The sequence below is a fragment of the Malaclemys terrapin genome, chromosome 4 (genome assembly GCF_027887155.1).
Source record: "Malaclemys terrapin pileata isolate rMalTer1 chromosome 4, rMalTer1.hap1, whole genome shotgun sequence".
NCBI classification, from domain to species: domain Eukaryota; kingdom Metazoa; phylum Chordata; order Testudines; family Emydidae; genus Malaclemys; species Malaclemys terrapin.
In genome coordinates, this window is record NC_071508.1 from 26397284 (window position 1) to 26423497 (window position 26214).

The following is a 26214-nucleotide window of genomic DNA, read 5'->3' on the forward strand; positions in this document are numbered from 1 at the left end:
TTTCTCATTTGAATGCCTCTGGGAACAGAAATGCCACCACAGACCTGAGAAACCTTCCAACAAACGTGTCATCCTGCAAAACGTTTCATTTTTAACAAATCAGCATTTTCTGACGGAAAAAACTATTTCATCCAAAAATTCCCGATCGGCCCTACTGGGGTGGGATCATGGGCAGGAAAGGGCTGTGGCAAAGGAAAATGGGGCTACACACACATCACATTCCTTCAGGGGTGGAGAAAACCTTTTTAGGGGAGTGTGCCAGCAGACCCTTGTCCTGCTCCTGCAGACTAACGCTGGGGGCCCTTTGCTGTTCCCGGCGGGTTGGAAACCACCATGAACTCAGGTGCCATGGCTGGGACGTGTCATCAAGCAGGGCATTTGCAGTGCATTGGAGACTCCAAGCTTAATGGCTTTTGCGTTTGGCCTCTGATGGCTGGTAACCTCTCCATGATTCCAGAGAAGGGCGTGATTGGGAGGTTCTGAGGGGGGGAGTAATTAAGACGGTTGCTCCCTGCCTTGCTGTGGCTTGGTTCTGCAGTGAGTCCTTGTCTGTCAGCGGCAGAGAAATGCCTTTTGCTTTTCAGGGGAGACAGGCCGGGATGGCTCAGCGCTGCAGCCCGCCTGTGCTGGCCCCTGAGGAAACCCATGAAAGAAATCCTTGTCAGATGCCCAGGACCACACGTGGCCCGGATGGGTTCCCACGCTGTCCTGGGCTGGATCAGGCCCAGACTCGGAAGGAAATGGAGGTAGCTGAGGTGCCAGCAGTCCTGGGGGTAGTATGGGGCCACGCCCCACGATACCAGCAGATGGTCCCTGCTGACTGATCCTGGGAAAGGGAGAGAAGTCCTCAACGTGCCATTGTACAAGGCAGGGTATCGCTTCAGACATCCATTGACCACCCCCCAATGCACTTTGATCCCAGCTGCCCCGTCAGTGAAGATCTTGGCCCAACATCCCCCACAAAGACCTCTATGGAGACACCCATGCCTGGAGCGATGGCCGGTTCCTGCCCCGAGAGTAAACAGCCCCTGGGTGGAGCTGGTGGGGGAGCCTGTCTCCCCCCAACAGTCAGCCTCCAGAAACCCACCTCATCCCCGCCCCGGCTGCCACCCCCCAGGAGCAGGCACAGCAAAGGCAAAGATGGTTTTTAACTTTTCTTGGAAGCAGGGGCAGAGTGTTGTAGCCCACCCTGGCTGCAGCTTCATTGCCCACTCGTTGTGCTCCGGCTGGGCACCCCAGCACACCAGGCGCCACTGCCAGGCTCAGTGCATGGTGAGCAATGTTTGTGGCAGATTGTAGGACATGCCCCAACACTTGAGGGAGTGATGCGATTGTCCCAAGGACGATCCTGCAGAGGCTTCAGTGCCAGCTAGGGTGGGGTATAAGGCCAGGGTAGAGATGTGGCGAGGGGAAGGAGGAGCTATACCAGCATGGGGACCTACGTGACACAGCACGTCAGCTGGAGAACCAAAGCCCAAGTTCTGGAAGCATAAAATTGGATTCTTTAGTGTAAACCATTGTGACTCTGAGACTGCGCTCACAGGGCTACGTCCTTCACCCAGCTCACTCCCGGTCTGGTCTGACCCTCTTGGCTTTGCAGAGAATTTGGGTCTCTTGATATTCTAACAAACGGTACTTTCTCCAAGGCCCAAGACTCGTTTCAGACTGTTTGAAGATCAGGCAAAGGAATTCTCCATCCAAGGGCCTGGGGATTGGATTCTGAGTAGTATTTTTAACTTAATCTCGTTCAGAACATGCCCAAAACTTTGAGGCGTGAACCCAAAGTTAATGTCTTGGTGATTTTCCAAACTGATTCCAAAAACCAGAGATGAAGGTCTTCATCATATTTTTGCCCGCAGTGGCTCACATGTGGCCACCAGAGGGAGCTGCCCGAAAGGAGACACGTCACAGAGTCAAAGGACCCATTTCCGTCACCCAATGCAGTTGTCAAAATCCAAATGTTTCGCTGGAAGATGCTGATTTTGACACACACAAAAGCATAAAGTGGGAAACATGATTCTGATTTGATTCGACAGCCAGTCCAGCTGCGGAATACTAAATGTACCCTTTTAATGTACGAGCCAGTGGGCCCCCAGCGACATTCGTCAGAATTTCTTTTGCAAGAAGTTTCAGCTTCTTTCCAACTGGGAGCAAAAGTTCCTTCTGAAATGTTGGAATAGAATTGCCAATCCCGGCCCTAAGATCCACCTTCTATGCCTTGTCTTCCCTTTCCCTAGCACACAGTGCAGCTGAGAAGGTGTGCGGGTGCTGTCAGATGTGGCTGGCACAGGCCAGGGCCAGGACCTACCAGCCCAGAGCAATCGGGAAGCAGGGAGGGACTGATGCATCAGGCGGTGTCTAAGTCACAGTGCCTCCTGCTGATGCCCCTGGGTAGTGCAGCTCAAACAGGCGCCCTTGGTCATGGTACAATCTCGCCCTAAGCATGATGGTTTCTGTTTTCTAATGCAAGCAGGAAGCCTCCTCAGACTGTGCCTTTCTCCAACTGACCTGGGCTTTCCTGCTCCACGTGTGGCAGCTATGTCATTGTGGACGTTGGGAGCAGAGCCGTGCTAGCTACAGCTGGGTTTAAGGCCCTGATCCCACAGAAGGATCCACCAACGCAGACCCTTACCTACCAGTGTAGCAGGGGCTTTACCAATCTCACTTTAGGGCCAGCCCTGTGACCCTAAACAAGACCCTAACCCAAACGGCCCTGTCTGTCCATCCCAGGGCCTCTTCCCACATGCCCAATCTAGGCACTCCCTTCCTGACACACCCCTACAAAGTCTGCTGTCCGTGGAGTCGTCCCTGATGGGCTGCAGGCTGCCGGTATAGCTCCCCACAGGCTAGGTTCTGCCTCACATGCACCTGTCAAATGATCCTCGCACCTGGGGAGGTGAGTGAGACCTGGCACAGGTGAGGCTGCACCCCACCCTCTTTAAAGGGCCAGCGCACCCCGTGACACTCCGTTTCATATTCCAGCTGCTTCTGCAGCAGCCCTATCCAGGAAAAGTCAGGTTTGAATGTCGGATGATGGAGAAGGTGTATTTTCCCGCCCATTCGCCCATCATCCAAAGCATCTGGATTTTGCTCACTTTTACATACATCCTGCCTCCCCTCTCCAACCCATCCAAACGCACACACAAAAGCACCTCCAGGCACAGACCTGGCCTGCAAAATGTCAGCCCTAAAGAAAAACGTTTCAGAAAGTTGAGAGCTTAACACAGGATCATCACGGCGCGCCCTGAACTAGAACAGGTGCCAGCAGATGTGCCTAGAGTGACAAGGCCCAGGGCTAGTGGGTGAGGCTTCAGGGCACAGGCAAGCTGCTGTTGGCATTGCAAGCCTTTCACCATCTTTGGGACGTGCATTGTTTTCATCAGTGAGGCAGGTGTGGGTTTGGCGGCTCTGGCAGGCAGGACGGTCCAGTGGATCAGAAAAGAGGGCATGGGAATTTCTCCTGAGCACAGGGCCCAGGGAGCCTGGCAGAGAATGGGAGTGTATGGTAGTTCTCTAAATCCATTCTTTGCTCACACTGGCCTTGGGCCAGATTTACTGCCCACCCCTCCCCCAAGCCAGACCTGCATAGTGTCGCCCCCCTGCTAAGTGGGGACAGATATCAGGGCAGGAGCACCAAAGTTCCCTAAAAGTGGAGTGGCCACCAGCACCCAGACCATTGCCCCACCCACTGCCCCTCCCCTCCCCTGTGGCCCCACCCCAAGTCCTCCCCCACTCTGCCCCAAGCCCCTTGCTCCGCCTCTTCCCCCAAGGCTCCATCCTTATTTGCCTCTTCCCACCCCCACTCTGCCTGTTCCCCCGAGGCCCCACCCGCTCCTCTCCACCCCTCCCCCCATCACTCATCCTTAAGGTGATGGGGCCCTGGCCCCCTGGTCCCCCTGTACTGGGGCCTTGCAGGTTAGTTTGGGATCAGTCACAGAGTCTGGGCATATTTTTTGTATAACTCATTTAGTTACACGCATATGCACTACAGTCCTGGAACAGAGGTGATCACAAAGGATAGGCAATCCTGGCTCCCTGACCTCTCAACCCAGACAGCAGGGCCCAGGTCCCAGGGAGCCACTCTGCCCCCAGAAGCAACTTGAGTTAGAGAGGTTAAGGTTGTGGAAGCAGAAAAAAAAACTGACAGAAAGGGGATGCAATGCATGACAGTTTGTTAGCAAGGGTCAGGCTAACTGTAACCCTAATAACGCGAGATTTGTAGAAGCGAGACATGTGTAAGGCAAGTGGGAAAGAACTGTGTAAGAAATTGTTGCAACCTTGTGTAAATAATGTGTGAATAATATGGAATGTAGACTAAGAGTCTACATTAGTAAACAAAACAAAATATTGGAATAACCTATGTATAAACAAAATGCAGCTGTTGCTCATTATTGTCTGTAACAAAAGGTATAAATGCTTGCTGTAATTGTTTACCTGTTGAGAGACCTGTTTAGCTCTTTTTCTTTATGCAATTGCTTGAAAAAATAAAGTATTTGACTTGCTGAACCCAAACAAAAAGTGATAACTTTGTTATTCAGGCTTGGCCCACTGCCCTTACAAACACAACTTCTGTACCATCTGATCTGTGGCCATAAAAACATACTTAAAGACTTTCTGGGTGAAAGTGCGGATGTTCTCAGTGCTCCTTCCAAGCATATGGACCGGTTGGGAGGGCGTGGGCTCTCACATACCAAATCCTGCCAGATCCATAAAAAAAATGCATGTAAAATTAAATAATTCACCAAAACATTTAAAAAATTAAGCTACCTGGTATGCCCAATGAATTTTTAGTCAGTGCTCCTAAAATTACATCTAACATTTAAATGGGGTTAAAAAGTCAATGGACATTTTGGCCGTTAAAACCCCCACAGCTTCAGTGTATCTGTAAACTGAAGCCAGAAGCAGTTGTTACTCTCCATAACTATGTTTGCTAAAAAAATAAAAAACAAAAAACTACCCTAACAGAACACTTACATTTTCAAGCTAATAATAGCTGTGTGTATGTTAAAGCCATCACATTGCAAAACATGCATTTTAATCTCATTACCACTGCAAGCAATCATATTATTTACTGGCCTGCACATAAAATTTTGCAAGTAGCCCTTAGGTTCCAAATACCCTTTAATTAAACTAGTTAAGTGCCTAATCAATTTCAAAATCTGCTTTCACTGTTACCAAAAATTCAAAAAATCTCTAAAATACAAAAGCAAATTCACATGCTTCAAAATATATATCAAGTTAAAAAGTATGCCTTTCATACAACTTATAAAGTATCTACTTTATGTACTAAATATAATGTATTGTGCTTTATAACTAAAATTGTACAACAACCCCATCATATTATTGCTATAAAAATGTTATTGCTTGTGTTGCTATTAGGTAGTTTAAAATTATGTTATTGTTGTTATAAAAAATGTAATAATAGTAATACCTTTCACGTCCACGCTCATCATGCATTGTCATTACATCCAATCAAAACCCCTAAGGTTAAAGCATCTAAAGTAAAATCTAAATTCCAAAACTTAATGCAAATAAAAATTTAAAAATGTTTGACGCACTAGTAGTACAAAAGGGGGGGTTGTGGAAGCAGAAAAAAAACTGACAGAAAGGGGATGCAATGCATGACAGTTTGTTAGCAAGAGTCAGGCTAACTGTACCCCTAATAACGCGAGATTTGTAGAAGCGAGACATGTGTAAGGCAAGTGGGAAAGAACTGTGTAAGAAGTTGTTGCGACCTTCTGTAAATAATGTGCAAATAATATTAGTAAGCAAAACAAAATATCAGAATAACCTATGTATAAACAAAATGCAGCTGTTGCTCATTATTGTCTGTAACAAAAGGTATAAATGCTTGCTGTAATTGTTTACCTGTTGAGAGACCTGTTTAGTTCTCTCCCTCTGCGCAATTGCTTGAAAAAATAAAGTATCTGACTTGCTGTACCCAAACAAAAAGTGAGAACTCTGTTATTTTCCGACAAGGCAGACAGCAAACTCTCCTGTTGCTTGCCACAGCTCCCCCACAAACCACCTGCGTCACCGCCAAACCAACAATCCAGCAGGTCTTCAAAGGTTGTCTGCTCTTCACATGCTAAGACAACGTGTGCAGCACCATCTGCTGGCTCCCACCAGACCAGCAATACCAACCCAAACGAATGCCAGGCTGCAGCTGGGTGGAAAACCATTTTTTCCCCATCCTGTGAAAATTTTCACGATATTGAAAAATGTTCCCGTCCCAATTCAGGACGAAAGGTGAAAATCTTGATAATTTCTGCTAACCAAAAAATCCCCCAAAATGTCGGTTCGGGGCAATCGATGTTTCATTTTGATAATTGCCAAACTTTTCGTTTCTCTTTCAACCCTTTCGAATGAACATTTTGGTTTTCGGATCATTAGATCAAAGGTCAAAGGTCAAAATGAAAAGTCATTTCCTAGTGCAAATCCGGAATTTTACCTTCTGACCGTTTCATTTTTGTTTTCACAATGTTTTCGAGCTGCAAGAACGGTTGGTGCCCGGCGCCCGCCCTTTCTGCCAACAGTCCGGGTCCGACAAACTGGCACTTTCCGATGTAAAAACGTTCTGCCGAAAAATTCCCAACCACCTCTATGCTCCACCCAGCCCCAGCCCGGTATGGTGTCTTCCCCTCCCAGCTGGGTGGCCTTTTTCTGACCCGAGGCAGCAATTGCAAGTGAACTCCTATCAACTGATTGACCTTTCCACTGAGCAAAGAATGGAGCACCTCCTACAAGCAGCTGATCATGCCGTTGGCTGACCCTGAGCCCCCCAGCCCCAGCAGGTGCTTGTTTACAGTGCAAGGGGAAGCCTGCTATCTGCACTGTGTGTCCTTTCTATTTGGCAAGGGCTGGGTTGCAACAGAACAGCCTGAAGCAAAGCCCACACCACTGATTTCCTGAGGGGGGTTTGTGGGGGAACATCCTCAGCACTATAAAGAGAGGTGTCCTGAGGTCTCCATCTGGGCTTTCCCTTCCTGGCCACTCCTCCGGATGGCCGGATTTGCCAGGAGGTCTGTTTGACTGCTGCCAAGCACAAACACAGCTGAAGGGGTTTTGCTCCAAGTTTCCAAATGAATGGGCCTCTTTGGACAGAGGCTGAATGCAGAACGCCCCGGCCCAAAGCCAAACCCGTCACAATAGGAGGGGCCAGTGAAACCAGGGGGTGGCATTGGGAACCGGGCTGTCACTTGACCCAGAGGGACAGGGGCCAAGCTTGTTAGTCTCCTGGGACTGCTCTGTCTCCGAAAGAGGGAACCTTCCCCTCCCTCGGGCAAGATTTGGCATCCTGATGCTGTCGGCGCTCAGAGCCGGGCGCGATCTGCTTTCTATGCAAACAGACCACATCATGTTGTAAAAAATGAGTAAATCTGTGCAGCATTGCACATTGTGGGTCACATAGCAGAATGCGTCATATGCCATGTGTGAGAATGTGTTTCTTTATGTGGGTGGAAGGTGTGTTCTCTGCATGTTTTGCAGACGTATGTGCATGTTGTGTGTCGGCTGGGAGTGTGTTGGGCAGGTCGATGTGGTCTGTGTTGTGTAGGTGAATGTGTGCTGTGTGTGTGTTGTGTAGGTGGATGTGTGCTCTATTCATGCATGTTGTGTATGTGTTGTGTGGCTGGATGTGTGCTCTGTGTGTCTGTGTTGTGTGAGCTCTGTGGTGTGAGGCTGGATCTGTGGATGTGTGTTGTGCAGGTGGATGTGTGCTCTGTGTGTATTGTGTGTGGGTGGATGTGTGCTCCGTGTGTGTGTGTTGTGTGGATGAATGTGTGCTCTATTTGTGTGTATTGTGTGTGAGTAGATGTGTGCTCCGTGTGCGTTGTACAGGTTGATGCGTGCTCTGCGTGTGTGTGTTGTGTGGGTGGATGTGTGCTCTATTTGTGTGTTGTGCAGGTGGATGTGTGCTCTGTGTGTGTGGGTGTATGTTGTGCAGCTGGAAGTGTGCTCTCTGTGTGTGTGTTGTGTGGGTGGACGTGTGCTCTGTGTTATATGAGATGTGTACAGTGTGCTCTGTTGCCTGATACACAAACCCCTCCCCAGCATGTCTTGCCCACGTGTTCTCCCCCCACCCCACCCTGTGCAGAGGTCCCTGCGGGCACAGCTCCGTGTGACACACCTCTGAGCACGTCAGGGTTCTTCTGAGCCATGAGTGCTGGGCGGGGCACCGTGGGCACGCTACACACCTGGGCATTCCCTCCCCCGAAGGGCCAAGGTCACTGAACAGAACATCCGGCTGCTGCCACCACGGGAAAACCTGGGAAATTCCCTGCACCCCATGCATGCAAATAAAACCAAAGAGCCAGGGTCCTGCACAGCTGGCCCCTCCCCCACAGGCCCCCCCAAGTCCAGCACTGTGGTCCCTGCCCTGGCAGAGCAGTCTGGGGAAGGCCTGGTGGGGAGCAAGGCTGCAGTTGGGGGACACACAATCTGGTGGGAGATTTCCCTGACCCAGACTTGCTCCCTGCTGGCCATCTTAGCCCCACTCCTCCTGTGAGGGGTGACAGGGGTATTGACGTGTTTGGAGTAAATCCCCACATTGGGCTGGAGGACTTGGGGCCTCTTCTCACCCTGCTCTGAAGCATCCACTACAGGCCGGTGTCAGAAGCAGGCTCCTGGATGCGATTCCTCAGTTTCTCCAGCAGAGCCCGTCAGATGTGCCTGGGGCTGGCTCTCCTGGGCATTCATCACAGCTTTCAAGCAGCTGTTCCCCACGGCAGGGGTGCTGGGGGACAGCAAAAATTGAGAGGCGTGGGGCTGGGGTCTGTGATGTTGCTCTGAGGGGGGAAAAAAGGACCCGTCTCTGCTATGAATGGGACACATCACCCTGAGCAGAACAAGGCCGCAGGTTCTGAGGGCAGAGTTCCGGCCATCCAGGGTGCTTCGACCCAGATGCCAGGTGACCCCATTCCAGAGACGGGGGCAAGCTGCACATTTGGCAACAAACTTCCCCAGCGACCTAGCGATGGGGAGGCTGGTTTGCTCCCTTCCCCAATGATTTAGTTGGAGATTGGTCCTGCTTTGAGCAAGGGGTTGGACTAGATGACCTCCTGAGGTCCCTTCCAACCCTGAGATTCTATGAAACCAGTGTAATAATAATAACGCTGCCGATGAATACGCAGCGTGTAAGCTAGGCCAAGATTTCCAAAAAGGGGCCAGATCTTCGGATGAACTCAGCCTGTTTATAATAATCACTCCCAGCTCTTATATAGCATCGTGCATCAGCCGATCTCAAAGCGCTTTCCAAAGGAGTCGGTATCTTAAACCCCATGGGGACGCTTCACAGGGAGGGAAAATGACCCAGCAGGTCAGGGCCGCGCCAGGAATAAAACCCAGGTCTTCGGAGTCTCATGAGTACTTGACAGGCTGACCCCACATGTGCAAAGCGATGTGCTCCCCCTCCTCCGCCTCTCTAGGCCAGGGAGGTCTTTGGCTGCTTTCGCAATTTGCCTTCCTGGGGACTGCGTGACCTTGGCATGGCTTGTGTCCCCCTTGGGCCTGCGAGCTATGCCGGCGGTAGCTTTGCTGTCGGTTGGTTCTCCCAAATTAGACAGGTCAAAGGACAGGGACCAGACTAAGCAGCAAAACACTGGTCCCCAGATTGAGGGGTGGGGGTAGCATTAACACCCTTAGCCCATCAAAGGTGCCACTGTGAAGAAACTCTCAAATAAGCCTCGGAAAGCGACATACGGTGCAGCATTTCCAGTCTTGGTTTCTCTGTGTCTTTCTAACGTGCCTGTCACCGTGTTGCACAAGGGTGTGTGGGATGCAGCAGAGGTGCCGGGCTGCCCAGCCCTGCGTGACGCGACGTGGCTGCACACTCTTGGATGCTTGAGGAGGCTCTGGATGCTTTACGAGGCTGCATTACCAAGGGAACGTTTTCTCTCCGTCCTGCCAGGCCTCGTCCCATGAGCGGCGTGTCCATCAGCACGGGGGTCACTTCCCCACACACCACCCGCCCCGCGGGATCAGGAGCACGTGGAAAGCCCAGCGTCCCTAGACTCTGGAATAAAGGTGGGGCATGCACCTTCTGCCCACCCCCCCGGAACAGCCAACTGCCAGAAAGACGTCCTCTTGCAATAGCTACTGCTCATGAGTCACCAGGCGCTGCAGCTGTGCACTGCCAGGCTATCCCTGTGGAGGTGGAACCCAGCCACCCGGTGGCCACCAACGACATGCCAAGGTGACAGCCGGGCGGCATGCGAGGTTGCCCGTTACTCACACTGCTTGGGCAATTGCCGAGGTGCCACTCGGGAGAGAGACCTGGCAAGCAGCAAGTGGGCGGAGAGGAGGCAGATGTGTCGGCTAGGGCTGAGGTGCCGTGTTCCCTGGTCCCAACGCGTGAGCCGGACTGCGCTGCGAGGGACCCGTGGGGGGCGCTGCGTTTCTCTGCTATTCGGACACTGACGCCCCTGCACACTGGTTTCGATGGCGCTTTCAAGGTACCTAGTGCGTTTTGGGAGCGGGGGCGTTACAAGTTCAGGGCTGGAGGCAGAGCTGTGGAGAAGGGAGTCCTCTCTCCACAGACCAAGTCCAGCCTGGAGAATGGCAGGGCATGTTCTCCACCAGTGCACCGGCCTCTAGGGGCGAAGGGGGATTCAGACTCCCAGACCCACACTGCCCTTGGAGCAGAGATCACCTGGCAGAGCAGCGCCTAGGATGATGCTTTAGTACCGGTACCATCTAACATTCACAGGGCGCTGGCACCTACCAGGCTGCGCCCCGTTGTGCTAGGTGCTGTACAAACACAGGGTCGATGCCCCAAAGGGTTTGTGTGACATGGGCCACCCCTCCCTTTGGGAGCTGGCCTGAGACCGTGGGAGAGGGGTTCTGAGCCAGCTCTGCAGGCAGTGGGGAAGGAGCACCATGCCGGTCCCACAGGCGGTGGGGAGGGGCACCCCAGGCAATGGGAAAAGGGCACTGAACCAGCTCTGTGGACAGAGGGAGGGAGGGACACAGCGTGCCAGGCCCACAGGCTGAGGGAGGGAGGCTGATCTGGGCTTGCTGGTGCCCCGCAAAGAAGGTGCAGCACAGCCGCCTGGCTCTGCGGCTTGCCTTACTTCTGCAGACAGCCAGCAGGGCTGGGGCAGATGGGAGGCAGTTTGCGGGCATCTGGACAAGCCCCCAAACCAAACGCCTATGGTGCCGTGAAGTGCAGGCTCTGCATGGCGAGACTCTCAAATACCAGGCCCAGCTGCGCAGAGCCAGGAGACAGCAAATCCGCACCAGCCCCAGGTCCCACATTCACCCCTGTGGGTCAGCAGGCTGGTTGCCACTGGCCAATAGCTGAGTTAGGAACCAGCAGCCCGCACCGGTACATTTCCCCAAGTAGACAAACTCTGGATGTGCAGGCTGGACTGGCTGACCCAGCTCCAGAGGCTAACGGGGAAACAGATCCTAGATTCACTGGCCAATCAGGATAATCCCAAAGATGCTGGGCCTCTGTGATGTTGTGACGAAGTGGGACTGTTCTTAATGTTTCCTCTGAATACTGTGTGTGTGCCTCAATTTCCCCTATGCATTTCTTAAGTCTCCAGTGTGCATAAATGGCTGACAATCTGTCTCCTGGCAACAAATGGCCAGGGCCCTTCCCCCCTGCAAGGGAATAGCTAAAGGTGAACAAAGAGATCAGGTGACCTGCTGGCCCAGGAAAGAGACAAAGGCCAGAAAGGAGGGGCTGGAGGGGGTTTCAGTTTGGAGCTGGCTGGGGACGGGGAGTGAGTGCAGACGTGGGTGTCTGGCTTGCTTGGCCCCAGAATGGACCCGGCTGAGGGATCCCGTTCTATGTATTTAGATCGTGTTCCTGTCATCTAATAAACCTCTGTTTTACTGGCTGGCTGAGAGTCATGTCTGACTGCGAAGTGGGGGTGCATGCAGGTCCTCTGGCTTCCCCAGGACCCCGCCTGGGCAGACTCGCTGTGGGAAGCGCACGGAGGGGCATATGCTGAATGCTCCAAGGTCAGACCCAGGAGGTGAAGCCGTGTGAGCTTCTTGCCCTGAAGACAGTCTGCTCCGAGGGAGAGGAGCCTCCCCAAAGTCTTGACTGGCTTTGTGGGGAGCAGTTCCAGAGCATTGCCCGGGGACTCCATGACAGATGTCTGTAAAATATTGGAGCGCTGCGGGAGAGCAGCGGCAGGAGGATCTGGGAGGAGATAGAGGGAGAAGTGGGGAGGGAGGGGAGACTGAAGCATCAGGTGCTTGTTATCCCTCAGTCTTGCTCAGACTCAGTTTCCCAGGGCAGGCATAAGGAGGTCAGTCCTCAGCGAGTCGATGTCCCTATCAGGATTGGACTGTAAGACGCTTCCGACTCCCTGGCCCTTCGCCAGCAGGGAACACAACCTCCTTCGCCGGGATGCTGCTCCGGAGGCCCAAGGGGGCCCATCCTGCCGGACAGGTGAGATCTGGGGCGTGGCACGGAGTTGCTATGTGGGTCAGCTGCAGTGTTGACCACTTGCCAAATGCCCAAGTACACACTCCACTGGAAATGGACAGGAAAATGGGAACTGCCAGGCCAATCAGACCTGGGACCCATCTAATCCGGAATCCTGTCTCTGACAGTACCCAGCACCAGCTACTTCAGAGAGGAGTGCAAGAAACACTCTCTAGTGGACAATTATGCTTTCACTGCTCATCAGCGTAATGTAGGTAACAATGGTGTCCTGTGGTAATGAGTTCCACAGGTCAGATGTGCTATGTACAAAAGACCATCAGGGCAGGGACCATGTTATTCTCTGTATTTGCACAGCACCTAACACAACAGGACCCCCGATTCTGATGGGTGATTTAGGGCACTAGCGCCATCATAATATATAGTAAGAATAATAGTGATGATAGGTCACTGGTGGGAGCCAAGCCTGATTTAGCACTGACCAGGAGCTACTGCTATTGTGTGAGCCTGGTGACTGTTTGGTGGTTTACATGGACTGAGGCTTGTGTGTGTGTGTGTTTGTGAGAGAGAGAGCGAGCGAGAGAGAGAGAGTGTGAGAGCGCGCACGGTTGACTGGCTGTTCCCACAATGCATCTGTTCTGTACACAGGGCATGCCATTCACCACCTGCCCAGAATGCAAACAGGCCAGCACCTGACACCAGCACTAAATCACATAAAAACTCCATTTAGAAACAAAGAGACATAACAAGGTAGTCAGTTGGGGGAGCAAAGGGTTAATCTTATCCCATGGCAACAACCCTTTCAGGATTCTGGACCATTATCTCTAAATGGCAGGGAACTGATTGATGACCCCAGCAAGGGACCGGTGCCGCATCCTGGGGAGGGAGGCAGAACCTCCCCAAGGTCATTGCCAATCTGAGCTGGGAGAAAATTCCTTCCCGACCCCATGAGTGATGATCAGTTAGCCCTTGAGCATGTGGAGGAAGAACCAGCCAACCAAACATTGGAGGAAGAGTTCTTTGTACTGCTTCAGAGCACCGGCCCACCCCATCCAGTGTCCCATCTCCAGCCATGGAGATGTGTCCCACCCCCAGATGTTGGGAGAGTCATTAGACTATCTTTACATTACCAAGCTTGTAGCACTGGGGCCCAAGATAGTCAATGACTGGGTTCATTTGAGTTGGCCCAGAGATTTCTAGTGCAAACAGTCCCATTCCCTCTTAACAGAGCAGCCCGGGGAGTGGATTCCCAGACTGTGTAGTGATGAGGGCTCACATGTACCTGAGGGGAGAAACAATTCCTTGCCATTAATATGGGCTGTACAGTGTAACTGACTCAGCTACACACACAAAGCTGCAATGTACAATAGACCAAGTTGCAAAATCGGCACGGGGATGATGTCAGGCAGTAATTTCCCCGAGGCTCCTGCGCAGTTCGTGTTTACCCTGAACTTTGTTCTCCCCTGTGCAGAATACACACCTCGCCAAGTGCTTTCTGACCCAGCCAGCCTGGTGCTGCACGCATGTGTTGCTCCATTGCACTGGTTCTTAGGAAATCCAGATATTGTCTAAGAATCTCGAGACTGCGGTCAGATGTAATTTTCCACCTGCTTGGCTTTTTGTTCTCGCCGGATCTGGGGTTTGCTCAGAGGCCAGAGGTTGGATCATGAGAGTCAAGGTGCAGATTGCTTAAAAACTGGTCCTGTGAGCGCTGTCTGAGTGACGGATGGCTTAACTTATTCATCACTTACCTGTGAGCCATATGCTCGTAAGTAAGGAAATTCCTTGGTTGCCTGATTCTGTAAGTGGCTGAACTCAGTCAGGAGCGGAGGATGCAGAATGTAATGCTCCCGCCCCAGTCACTACTGGGGTTTGCATCTAAGACCTTTAGCCCCCAAAGCACAAGTCTCTACTCTTTGATCTAAAGGAGAACTCTTTCACTTGGGAGTAAGTAGCAGCTATTAAAATGACTGGAGTCAGCCACTAGAGGGAGCGGCTCACATACACTGGCATAGTGTATTATCCTTATCCCATCAGAGAAGTGATCAGCATGGTGCAGAATTGGGCCTCGTGTCTTCCCAGGCCCGGAAGAGGCACTCTGCATTAACACTAAAGGCTGTCATTCCAGAAACCTGCACCTGAATCCCACACGACGAAGGGCAATCGAGAGGCGTCAGGCGCTTGCTTTGTGCACAGCGTTAACTCAGTCCATTGCCCAAGGATGGGTCTGCAAAGCACACTCTGGCTGGATCGGCCTTTGGGAAAGGGGACACATAGCTACCCCTGTTTTTGGCTGACGCACTTTAAGGGCCCAGGACAGCTCTTGTGAGAAGTGTTATCCTAAGGTGAAAAGGACCCAGGGGAGACCTGAGCAGCCAATGTCTCTGACAATAAATGCACTGGAGTGACCGCTTTTCACAACTATTGAAATAAAGCTGCATTCTGATTGGCCCAGAGAGCAGATGTGTTCTGAGTTTAAGCCAATCAGAAGCAAACAATCATAACATGAGGCTTTATTTTCAAAATATACTTTTTGATATGTAAAAATTGGCGGCTGATTGGCTGAAATTGAAACAAACCCACCAAAACCCCTTTGTTAGCAAAGGAGGCTCAGCCATCCAGCACCAGGACTGTCTGAGGGAGGCTTCATGGAAGGGGGAAATATACAAGAACTCTTAGGAGATGAGCACAGGAGAGTCTGAATGTAAAAATTAGGCATTGATCTCTGCTCTTCCTGCAGGACCGGTCATGATGAGAAATATATTGCCCATCCCACAAATAGTTTTGAGATAATGAAAATTTTTCCCATTCCAAATTGGGGCAAAAAGTTGAAAATTTTCATGAACCCCCCAATCTGCCCCACCCCTCAAAAATTGGATTTGGGTCAATTGAAAAGTTTCATTTAGATAATTTTGAAGCCTTTCATTTCAATTCTGGCCATTTTTTATCTTATTTTCTTATATTCATTTTACTCTTAATTTTTTAAATGAAGAGTCATTTTGAACCAGAAAATGGGAGGTTTCATTTTGAAAATGTGGAAACAAAATGTTTAGATAATTTTGAAACTTTTTTGCCCCCAAAAGTTTTTCAAGTTGAAAACTGAATCTTTCGCATGAGCTGAGTAGATCTGCCCTAGTGACCTGGTGGTTAGTGTTCTGTGGGTCAGCCCCCTCTCACTAGCTAGGGGTGAGCCCCCATGAGGGTAGCAATCAGTGCCTTATTTTCAGCAGAGGCACTGTGAAAGATCACATGCAAAGTTCAGGCTGAAGATGGGTGCCTACCTGAGATCTTCCCCTGGGACCACTAGCCATGGGCATGGACACCGACATCACTGATTCACTGTCAGGATCCTGATAAGGGCAGTCAGGACCAAGGGTCAGAGCAGGGTCACACCTGAGGCTGAGAGTCACACGGTGGAGTTCGTAGTCAAGTTCTGGGCCAGGGTCAATGCCAAGGATCAGAAGCTGAGTTAGGTTTCAGGGTCTGTGTCAGAACATGATGGCCGAATCAAGCTGAGGGTGAAGCCAGGAGTTCAAGAGCAGGAACACTATTACCTGGACACTGCCTGGAAAGTCGCTTTATATAGGGTGGGGAGCCAATCAGAAGCCATGAGGCTGCTGCTTGTTAGACCCCATGAGGCAGGACTTCCTATGTTCCGTGTCCACAGCAGGTTATGGGCAATGGAGCAGGAGTAGCTTATAGCTGCTGCTGGGTGGCAGTGTGGAGGTGTTTGCCCCCTGGTAGCTCTGCATGCCTGTATTCCAGACCCACTGGGCCTTATGTTCATAGTGCAATGGCAGGACACACAGTCTAATATAGTTCCCATGAATGCACAGGGAAACTTCACCAGAGGAATAGCTTTACTGGGGCTGTGCAGGGAGGATTTATGTATGGAGAGAACCCTAGAATAAGGTAGGTTCTGCCACCCAGACAGCTTTGGGCAAGTCTCCGTGCCTCAGTTTCCCCATCTGTGAGATGGGGGTAATGATACTTCCCCAATTTTGTAAAGCGTTTTGAGACCATCAGATGCAGGGAGTTATTGTCCAGAAAAGCAAAGGCTTAATATCATTATTGGTAGATAGATAGATAGATGTGGTGTAAGGGGATAGATAGAAGGATAGATAGATAGATAGATAGATAGATAGATAGATAGATAGATAGATAGATAAAAGTGGTGTATGGGGATAGCTAGCTAGCTAGCTAGCTAGATGTGGTGTATGGGGATAGATAGATAGATAGATAGATGTGGTGTATGGGGGTAGATAGGTAGATAGATGCGGTGTATGGGGATAGATAGATAGATGCGGCGTATGAGGATAAATAGATACGCTGCAGGCCATTCACCATCCCTGATTCTATAGTAACTCATCATTATTTCTGCTGGGCAGCCGTGTACTCTCAGCACTACAGGTGGAGTAGGCAAAGTGAAACTTTGTCCTAAATCCCCGATACCGGAATAAACATGCTGAAGGAATGTGTTTATTACAGGAGGAGGCTACATATCTCAGAAACTGCCCAACACTAGCCAAGCTGGAGGGGATTAGTGCTAAACAGGTTGAGACACATTTGGGTGGATGGTGAGTAGACAGGGGAGGTGCTGAAAACCCAGGGAGAGGGCTAGCCCACGGCAAGGATCACAGAGTGGAAATGGGGATTATTTATGGAGCTCTTCTCAGGGCCCTTGAAATCAATGGGATTTGTGCTCCTAGTTTCAATGGGCCCAGGGTCTGGCTCCTTGCCGAGCTGGCCTGGTCTGCTGAGGTCAAGTGTCTTGGGTGATTTCAACATGTGTGTAGAGGATTATTTAGCTCCAGCTCTCATGATCACCATGCAAACCGCCGGATTAGCACCGGTGGTGTCTGTTTCCCCAGGCCTGAGGCTGGCTTTGTTTCTAGCCTGGGACTGGAGGTGAAGATAGCACACTTCTCATCACTTCCTGCAATGCCAGGGCAGGGTGCACCTTCGCTCCCATTGGACAGAAGCAGTCGTGTCGATGTAAATCCACAAATAGCTGTTGTGTTCACCGAGCCAGCAGGTCCTGGAGTGCCCAGCAGGGACATGTGGAAATGGCATCACACAGACCAGCAGGTGTGGCTCTCAGAGAGCTCTGCTGTGTTTGTCCCCCAGGTGGTGTCCACAATGCTCCTATAGCGGAAAGTGTGGCTATGGGATACAGAGCCTCCTTCCAGGAAGTCAGCACCTGAAACTCAGCACCCCTGAGCAGCTTAGGGTTGCCAACCGACTTTCTAATTGCAAAAAACCCAACACCCTTGCCCCACCCCCTGCCTTCTCTGAGGCCTCACCATCCGCTAGCTCCATCCCCCCTCCCTCCATCACTCGCTGTTCCCCACCCTCGCTCACTTGCTCATTTTCACCAGGCTGGGGTAGGAGGTTGGAGTGCAGGAGGGGGTCAGGGCTCCGGGAGGGGGCTCGGGGTGCGAACTCCTGGGAAGCGGCTCGCATGTCTCTCCGGCTCAGGGGCAGCCAGGAGGCTCCAGGTGCTGCCTCCGCCTGCATGTGCCACTCCCACAGCTCCCATTGGCCATGGTTCCCAGCCAATGGCAACTGCAGAGCCAGCACTCAGGGCGGGGGCAGCATGCAGAGCCCCCGTGGCCTCCCCAAGGCTGGAGGGACATGCCGACTGCTTCCTGGGGCCGTTAAAAGTCCGATTGGTGGCGCAGCGGGAGCCTGCCAGCCCAGCTGCCCTGCCAACCAGACTTTTAACAGCCTGGTCAGCGGTGCTGAATGGAGCTGCCAGGGTCCCTTTTTGACCGGGTGTTCCGGTCGAAAACTGGCCAGCTGGCAACCCTGTGGTAGCTGTGAGTGAATCTTGCAGAACTTCTAGGCTCAAGCTGGTGCCAAAGCTAAGCTGTTAGAAAGCACAGCCCCCGGAAGCTGGTGAGGTGCCTTCCGATTCCGCTCTGTCTTTGGGGAACACTTTTGGTTTTCAAAGCAGTTAACATTTCTGAAGGCTGAAGCTTTTGAGAAACACTGGCTGGCCTCTCAGACTGGGCCCCTGGCCACGGAGACTGAGGACCCGGCTGCATGGAAATCCAAGCAGGGGTTGAGATGCTTTGGTGCACAAGGCGAACAATATCAGGCCAGATCTCCCACTGGTGTAAGCCAGTAAAACTCCACTGGGGCTATGGTGATTGACTCCAGCTGGGGATCTGCCCTATGGATGCAAGAGCGCTGCAGGGTTCCAGAGAGGCCGGATACCTCTCTCAAGTGAACAGGATGCAAAGGTTGCCCTGGTACAATAAAAAACACTTTGGGAGAGAGGCCGTCTGTCTGGTCTGTGTCTGTCTGCCGCCTGGTCCGTGCTACCATAATACACCTGACACAGAATGGCTGCTGCCGAGCACGGGGGGTCCTGCTCCGTGACAGGGGCTCCTAGACACTACTGCAAAACAAATAAGCATGATAAAAATCAAGGCCTGGCCCAGGTGCGAGTCCCACAGCAGTTTCCGGGCAGCACTGCCCGTCTGCATTATCTCCTGTTCCTCCTCGTTAAACCCATAGATCTCACCATCTGATTGCGGCAGCAATTTGCAAGGCTGCTTTTCACCTACAGCTGACAACCTTTATGAGCTGAAGGCCTTAGGGCGGGTATAGAGCTCAGTACAGACCATGTCTCTAGCTGCCCGGCTCCTCCAACTGTCACCCACCCAAGAGACGCTGGTCAGCTGCTCCAACCGGCTCTTACTGATGGGGCTGGCTCTGCTGCCTTGCTCCTCTTGAGTGGGTGGGAGAGCTGGGGACGGCAGAGTGGCAGACAGCTTGTCTCCCTAGCAGAAGGCATCCAGGGAGCGAGGTGCCTTCTCGCCCGATGGGCGCAGACCTGGAGGGCCCCTGCAGCCATGCGGGCTGACCTTCCTCAGGGAAGCAATGTGCCTGTAATGTGAGTTCTCACCTGATCAGGGCAATGGTACAAATCTAGTTTTGTAATCAAGCGGGCTGGCAATAAAAATCTAAGGGCCCATAAAATGAAACCGGGCCCTTCCCACCAGCTGGCACAGGGGACACGCATGAATCATGCAGAGAGCTGACAATAAAGAGGGCTGCGTGAAGACAGGGCACATCCGTGTGCCTTCTGGAAAGTCCTACCTCACATGGCTTTGGAGAGAGCTGGGGGGAGCTGGAATTGCCATTTCCTGGAGCCATTTGTGATTTCAAAATCTGGATTTGTTCCAAATTGGGACAAAGAAAGAATTTCAAAATTTCCTGCTGTACGAAACTTTAAAAAACCCACACCTGGGTTCTGGGTCTAAGTAAATGTTTTCTTTCAGTTTCGGCTTTTGATTGATATGGTCTATGATATGATATTATCAAAATCAAAATGAAAAGGCGCTTCTAATGTTAAAAAAATGGAAGGTGCCAATCCAATCCTGTCAAAATGACAGCACCCGAATGCTTTGTTTGTTTTTGTTTTTAAAAGCAATGTCATTGAAAGTGACACATTCCCGCGCAAAGTTTCAATTTTGACCAAATGACTTTTTTGGATGGAAAAATGTTCCATTGGAAAATTCTGGCCCAGCTTCGGGGATCGGTTCTGCACTGGCTGCCCATCCCAGCACTGCTACCACCAGCACCTGCTGCTAGACAAGCTCTCCCACTCTTGCCTGCTAGTCTCTGTGGCCACCACTTTCCTCTGCTAGTAAGGGGCCCTGAGCCCTGTCCCTGCCTGGCCCCAGCAGACAGCCATTGCCAGCTCACGGTTCAGCTTCATGTGCAAGAGAGAGCCAGGGCACGCCTCACTAGAACTGTCGGAGAAACGTCGGTGGAACCACATTCCAGCTGAATATGTTCTTCTGTCGAAACTGAATCACCTGACAAAACTGGGTCGATTTCACCAGAATTTCATTTTGGGAATAAAAAAGGGGGGAAAGGTTCCGACAATGTCAAAAACCTCCCGTTTGGACAACTGCACGTTATATTATATTACAGCATAACACGAAACAAAAGAAAAAGTCCAAAATCTAAATCAAATGTTTCAAGTGACTCCAGTCATTTTTTTCTTCTTCTCAAATTTTCCTTCTCAGAGAATTTCAAAATGTTCAGGGTTTCGCTCTGATTCAGAAGCCAGATTTTGAAAGCTCAAACCCCTTCATGAAGCAGAACTTCTGTGCTCTGGCCCCCTGGGGCATGGAGCAGCCCCCAGACCCACTGTAGGTCAGGGTGCATGTGCAGGAACCCGGCCTCGCCTCAGCAAGGACGGGGTCACTAGCTACAGGCGAAATAGTTGTAATAACAATTAATTATACAGGGTGTTAAATCCATAGCTCTGAAAATAATTTACCCTCTGGGTGAGGCTGTCTCTAAAGAGGAAGGCTTGCCTAGTGGTTAGGCCATACACCTAGGCCTTGAAGACCTGGGTTCCAAACCCTCAGCTGCTACAGAATCCTTGGAGCAGGGCATGTACAATGGGAACAAATGCCCTGCCCTTCCTGTGAGTATGTGAAAGATTGTGAGGTGTCCAATGTACCAATTTCAGACTCTGCCACAGTCTCCCCCTGTGGATTGGGGCCCCCTTTTCACCTTTAGCTCTCAGACTGGGAGTCAGATTTTCCTGCAGAGCACTGGCCCTCGGGCAGTCCATGTCTCAGCTCCCGCCAGGCCCTGATCTCAGGTGCGGTCTGCAGGTGTTACTGTTACAATAGCCTTTTAGAGATGGAGAAAGGAAGGGAAAGAGAGGGGAGGTGACTCACTGACAGAGCCGGGAACAGAACCCAGATCGGTGCCTCCCAGCCCCCTGCACGAGCCACTGGCCCACAGCACCCGGAGGGCATGGGAGCCACTGGGTCATGCAGCCGAGGGCCTAGCTGGCACATGGGCACAGGTACTGCAAAGGCTGGGCTGACTGGCTGCCACGCAGTATCCAGGCTGCTGACAGGCTCGTGCTGCGTGGGCCCATTCCCAATACACATGCTATGAAAAGCTGCTCTTGGCATGGCCTCAGGTGAAGAGCACCTAGGCAGTGCAGCCCCAGAGGGCAGGTCTGAGCACAGGTCCGGGCCAGGAACTCATGTGTTTTAGTCCTGGAGCTCACCCTGTAGCCTCGGACAAGCCCCGGCCCCTCCACGGCCTCAGTTTCCTGAGCTCTAGCAGGTGGATGACAACACTCAGCTGCCTCCCGGGGCGAAACAAGGATGACTCAGGTCATGTCAGTTCCAAGAGTGATCTGTCAGAGAGGGGGAAGGCTCGTCAGCCCAGTAATAGCGACGTCGGCTGGGCGGGGCGGGCAGGAGTTCAGCGTGGCTCGTTTCTCGGTGCTGTTCCTGCTGGAGGGATGGGCCGTGGTGACTGGGGAGTGGGTGTGTGCGGCGGGGGTGGCCCGTGCATTCATGCCCAGAGCACCCAGGGACTCGTCAGCTCAGTCTCAAATGCCTTGTGCGGCTTCAGGCCCCTGTTCGGCCTCTTGGTTCCACTGTCCCAATTCACCCAGTAATAAACAGGAGGACATCCAGTGGGGACTGACTGGGAAAGCTCCCCTGCTCTCTAGGGCCTGGGTGAATGTCTCCTCAGCCATGATGCAGGACCCATTGGCACTGCTGGTCCATGGGGAGGACTCCCTGCCCCCAGCCAGCCACAGAGGGCTGCTGCTCCTGGTGGGTGTCTCCGGCAGAGCTGCGTGGGTGGGGGAGCAAGCGTAGGGAGATTTACCGGGGGCAGGAAACCGAGGAAAGAATAGACTGGGAGAGCTGGCGGAACAGGGCCCCGCCCAGCACCTTCCCGAAGAGACAGGAGAGCAGAGACCTGGCGCTGACCCAGCCCCTGGATCAGGTGCCTACTCCACAGCTGGGAGCCAAGTCGTGTCCTGAGTAATGCTGCAGTATATACAGCTCATTACACCTGCAAAGCCTGTCACAGAGCAGGCAGTGTGGGCTAGTGGAGAGAAAGAGCTGGGTTCTCCTCCCGGCTCAGCCACTTGCCTGACTTTGGGCAAGTCACTTCACAGCTCCATGCCTCGGTTTCCCCTTCTCTGTTAAGACTGTAAGTGCTTCGGGGCAGGGGCTGCCTCTCCCTGTACATTTGTACTGTGCCTAGTGCATGGGGGCTGCAACCTTGAGTGAGGCTCTCTAAAAGCTACCACGCTGCAAAGAATAAATCTGCAATGTCATCCGGCTAGTTCGCACGGCCCTTGTGCCTGCCATTGTCCCTTTCTCTCAGGATGGTAGGAAGAGGGGAAGCGACATGTGCCACCGGGGGGAATCCATGGTGGGGCTACGGTCCCAGCTCTTAGCTCGACCTCATTCCAGGAGCTCTCAAAGAGCCTCACACAACAACTTGGGCAAGAAAGCGGCTGCTGAGTGACAAGCATCAGGGTTTGGTTCCTGCCAGGCTCCGGGATGTTACTGAATGAAACACCCCCTGTTTGCACAGGAACAAGGAGGGCGGGGGGGGAATGGTACTTCCTCTGAAACCAGGCCCCTTGCTCTTCCCTCACCCCACCTAACCCTAGGAGAGGGTGGAAGCAAAGTGACCTGCCTGGCTTCCCTCAGGGGGAAACCTCCTAGCGCTACAGAAGGTATGAAGTCACCTCCGAGCTCCCTGAACAGAGCCTCTTACTGTGTCACTGTCAGCCATACACACCTCCTGGGTGCCCACCATCAGGGACCCAAAGGGGGCCCTCCTGAGCTGTGAGCAGCAACTGTTACAGCTTGAGCCACAGAGCCAGGCTCTGAAACTGGGGCTGTAATCTACGTGTCTCACTGGTGGGAACAGGGTGGGACCCATGATACCCTCAGAGCAGTGAGGGAGATGCTCGCTGCACGGGGCACTCGCCTTCGAGGTGAAAGGAATGCTCCAATGGAGAAGGCCTGTGCCTCTGCCCTGGCTTGGGCAGAGTGGGAGGGACTGATCGGTGGCTGCCTAGACTTCTTGGGGGAGCATGTGGTGAGGGAGACGGGGCCCTGCCTAGGTGATGGGATTTCTGGGGCACTGCCACTAACCCCAAGGGCTCCAAAATCATGATCCTAAGATTGTCACAGGTACATATGGTAGGTTCTTTATTCACCTCCTGGAGCCTGTAGGGGGCACATTTCCTCCCCAGTGCCAGATGCTGACTACAAAACAGAGTATCTCCGGTCATCACCTGACTCCGGGAGCTGAAGCTTTAAGGCAAAGCAGCAATGACTGTGAGACTCAGGATGCAATTCCAAGAGCTGACAACATTGCTTGAGGATAAGGGTCCCTCCTGTGTGTGGGAGTGGCAGGGGGCGGCAGTGGAGTCTCTTCCTAGGAGGGTTCTGCCCTGGGGAGGAGGGCTCAGGATGAATGGTCTGCCTAGGGGGGATCAGGTTTGATTCTCCCCTGGGGAGGGGTTGTCTGTGTCCTGCTGCTCTGGGTGGGTGGGGATGTGCTGTCTCCTGTGGCTGGGGTCTCCCCCTGTCTGGGATGGGGCTTGCCTTAGGGGACGAAGTATATGGGGGTACAGTCACTTCCTAGGAGCAGGGACTTTCCGTGGCGGGTGGGTATGTCTCTAGAGGGTTTGGGGCATAACAAGCTGGGGTGGGGGGGGTCTTTGCTGGGTAGTTCTCCTCTGAGTCCTCCTGTCTGAGGCTCTCAGGGCGAGGCAGGTTCCTGTTTGTGGCCCGTACAGCCACACAGTGCCAGGGCAGCGGTTTCTGCCTGATTCATCCTCCCGCTCTCTGCAACTCCCATTAGTGGCACCTCCCTGGGCCAGCCTGCGCCCACCTGCTGGGACACGCGCCAGCCCCAGTGCCCATTCACTCACCTTTAGTCACCGGCAAAGCAGCCACAAGGCCTCAGCCAGCCACTGTATGGGCAGGGTGCAGCTCTTGCCTGCCACATTGGCACTCAGTGAAACTCGGACGGTCCTAGCAGTCACTCTCTGGGAGTGGAGTCTTGTGGCTTGAGCAGGGAGTCAGGACTCCTGGGTTCCAGCTGCCCAGGCACTTCTCATAGACTCATAGACTCTAAGGTCAGAAGGGACCATTATGATCATCTAGTCTGATCTCCCGCATGAAGCGGGCCACAAAAGCTGACCCACCCATTCCTGGAATAATTCCCTCCCTTGACTCAGCTGTTGAAGTCCCCAAATCATGATTTAGAGACTTCAAATTGCAGAGAATCCTCCAGCAAGCGACCCCTGCCCCATGCTGTGGAGGAAGGCGAAAAACCTCCAGGGCCTCTGCCAATCTACCCTGGAGGAAAATTCCTTCCCGACCCCAACACTTACTTGGCCCCAACACCGTCCCATATGAACTCCTCCATATGCATTGTCACCCACCCTACTGGGGCAGGCAGTGCTGCTATCTCCAGTGTCCAGATGGGAAACTGAGGCACAGAGCAGCTAAGGCCCAGATTTTCATTGATATCAATGGAAGTTAGAAGCCTAAATGCCTGTGACGATCTGGGACCACGTGACTTGCCCAGGGCACCCAGGTAGTCTGCAGAAGAGCCAGGAATTGATCCAAGATCTCCTGAGGGGCCAGACAGGGACCAATCTATGTGCCCATCCTTCTTCCCAAGAAAGGGCCCTTCTATTCCTGGCTTTGGGCAGGTGTGGGGCTCCGGGCTCACTGGATACCCTGTTCTGCCATAGACAGCCTGTCGGACCTTGGGCATGTCCTTTAGTCCCCCTGTGCCTCAGTTTCCCCTCTGTGCCATGTGGATAATAGCCCTTCCCTACCGCACAGGAGTGTGTGAGGATTAAGATAGTTAAGATTGTGAGGCACTCAGATACTATGGCATTGGGGGACGCAGATAGTGCAGGTGGTGAGGAGTCAGGACTCCTGGGTTCCATGCCTGGCTCTAGCGCTGGCTGCATGCCCTCGGCCAGGACCCTAAAATGCTCCGTGCCTCGGTTTCCCCACCAGAGAATTAAGGGGTCTCTGATTTTATCAACAGACAGACCCTGTGTGTGAGAGGCGGTGTGCTGGGAACACAAAACCGTGGCCGACTCCAACGCTATCATGTTACGGAACATGAGGCGGCTCGGGAACACACAGGCATTGGGAGACAGAGGCCCAGAAATAGAGCTCTGCCTTAACCCCGTGAGTGCCAGGCAAGCCATGTGCAAGGACAGCATCTGGCCCAGAACCCTGCAGCCTTCCCCTGCATCACTGAGTGGTTCTGCAGATAGCACCGGGCAGTGCCCAGCTCTGCACTCCACCTCCCCCATGGGTCAGGCCCAGTGCTTCCTTCACGGGTATAACCTGCTACCTCACTTGCTTTCCTCAGGGGCAGCAGCCGCCTCTCCCCCCCTCCAGGCTCAGCGCAGGAGGTCCCAGGAGAGCTCTAGGGCTTTGCTCTGAGTGGCTCTGCTTTTCCTCCTCCCTGTCACTTTGGGAAACACAACCATGCATGCACACGCTTGCACGCACACATGGGTGTGCCTGTCCACACGCAAAGACGCACTGTTCGGACCCGATACAGGCCCGATTGCAGCTTCTTTGTGCCACTCCAGCAGCATCCAAGAGCCCGGGGACTTCTCAGGGGATACCCCCAGCACAGCAGCAGCGTAGGACAATGCTGGCCCTCTCCCTCGCAGCGCCTGGCACAGGGACGGGCAAGAAGGCGATTGGCCAGACCATAGAGCACCCCAGCCATTTTGGGCTGCGGAGGTGCCCACAGGAGCTGGCTCAGGCTGCCACTGACTTCAGTGGAGCTGCCAGCGCCGAGTCCCGCTGCAGGAGGCGTTTCTCTCTGGGGCTGAGGCTCTGTTCCTCAGATCCCCTTCCTCTGCATGGATCGGCTTTGGGGGGCCAGACAGCTGCCAAGTCAGCTTGGCCCGAGCCACGGGAATGGATACTTGAGCAGGCCTGGATGCCAGCAGGATGGGGGCATGCATG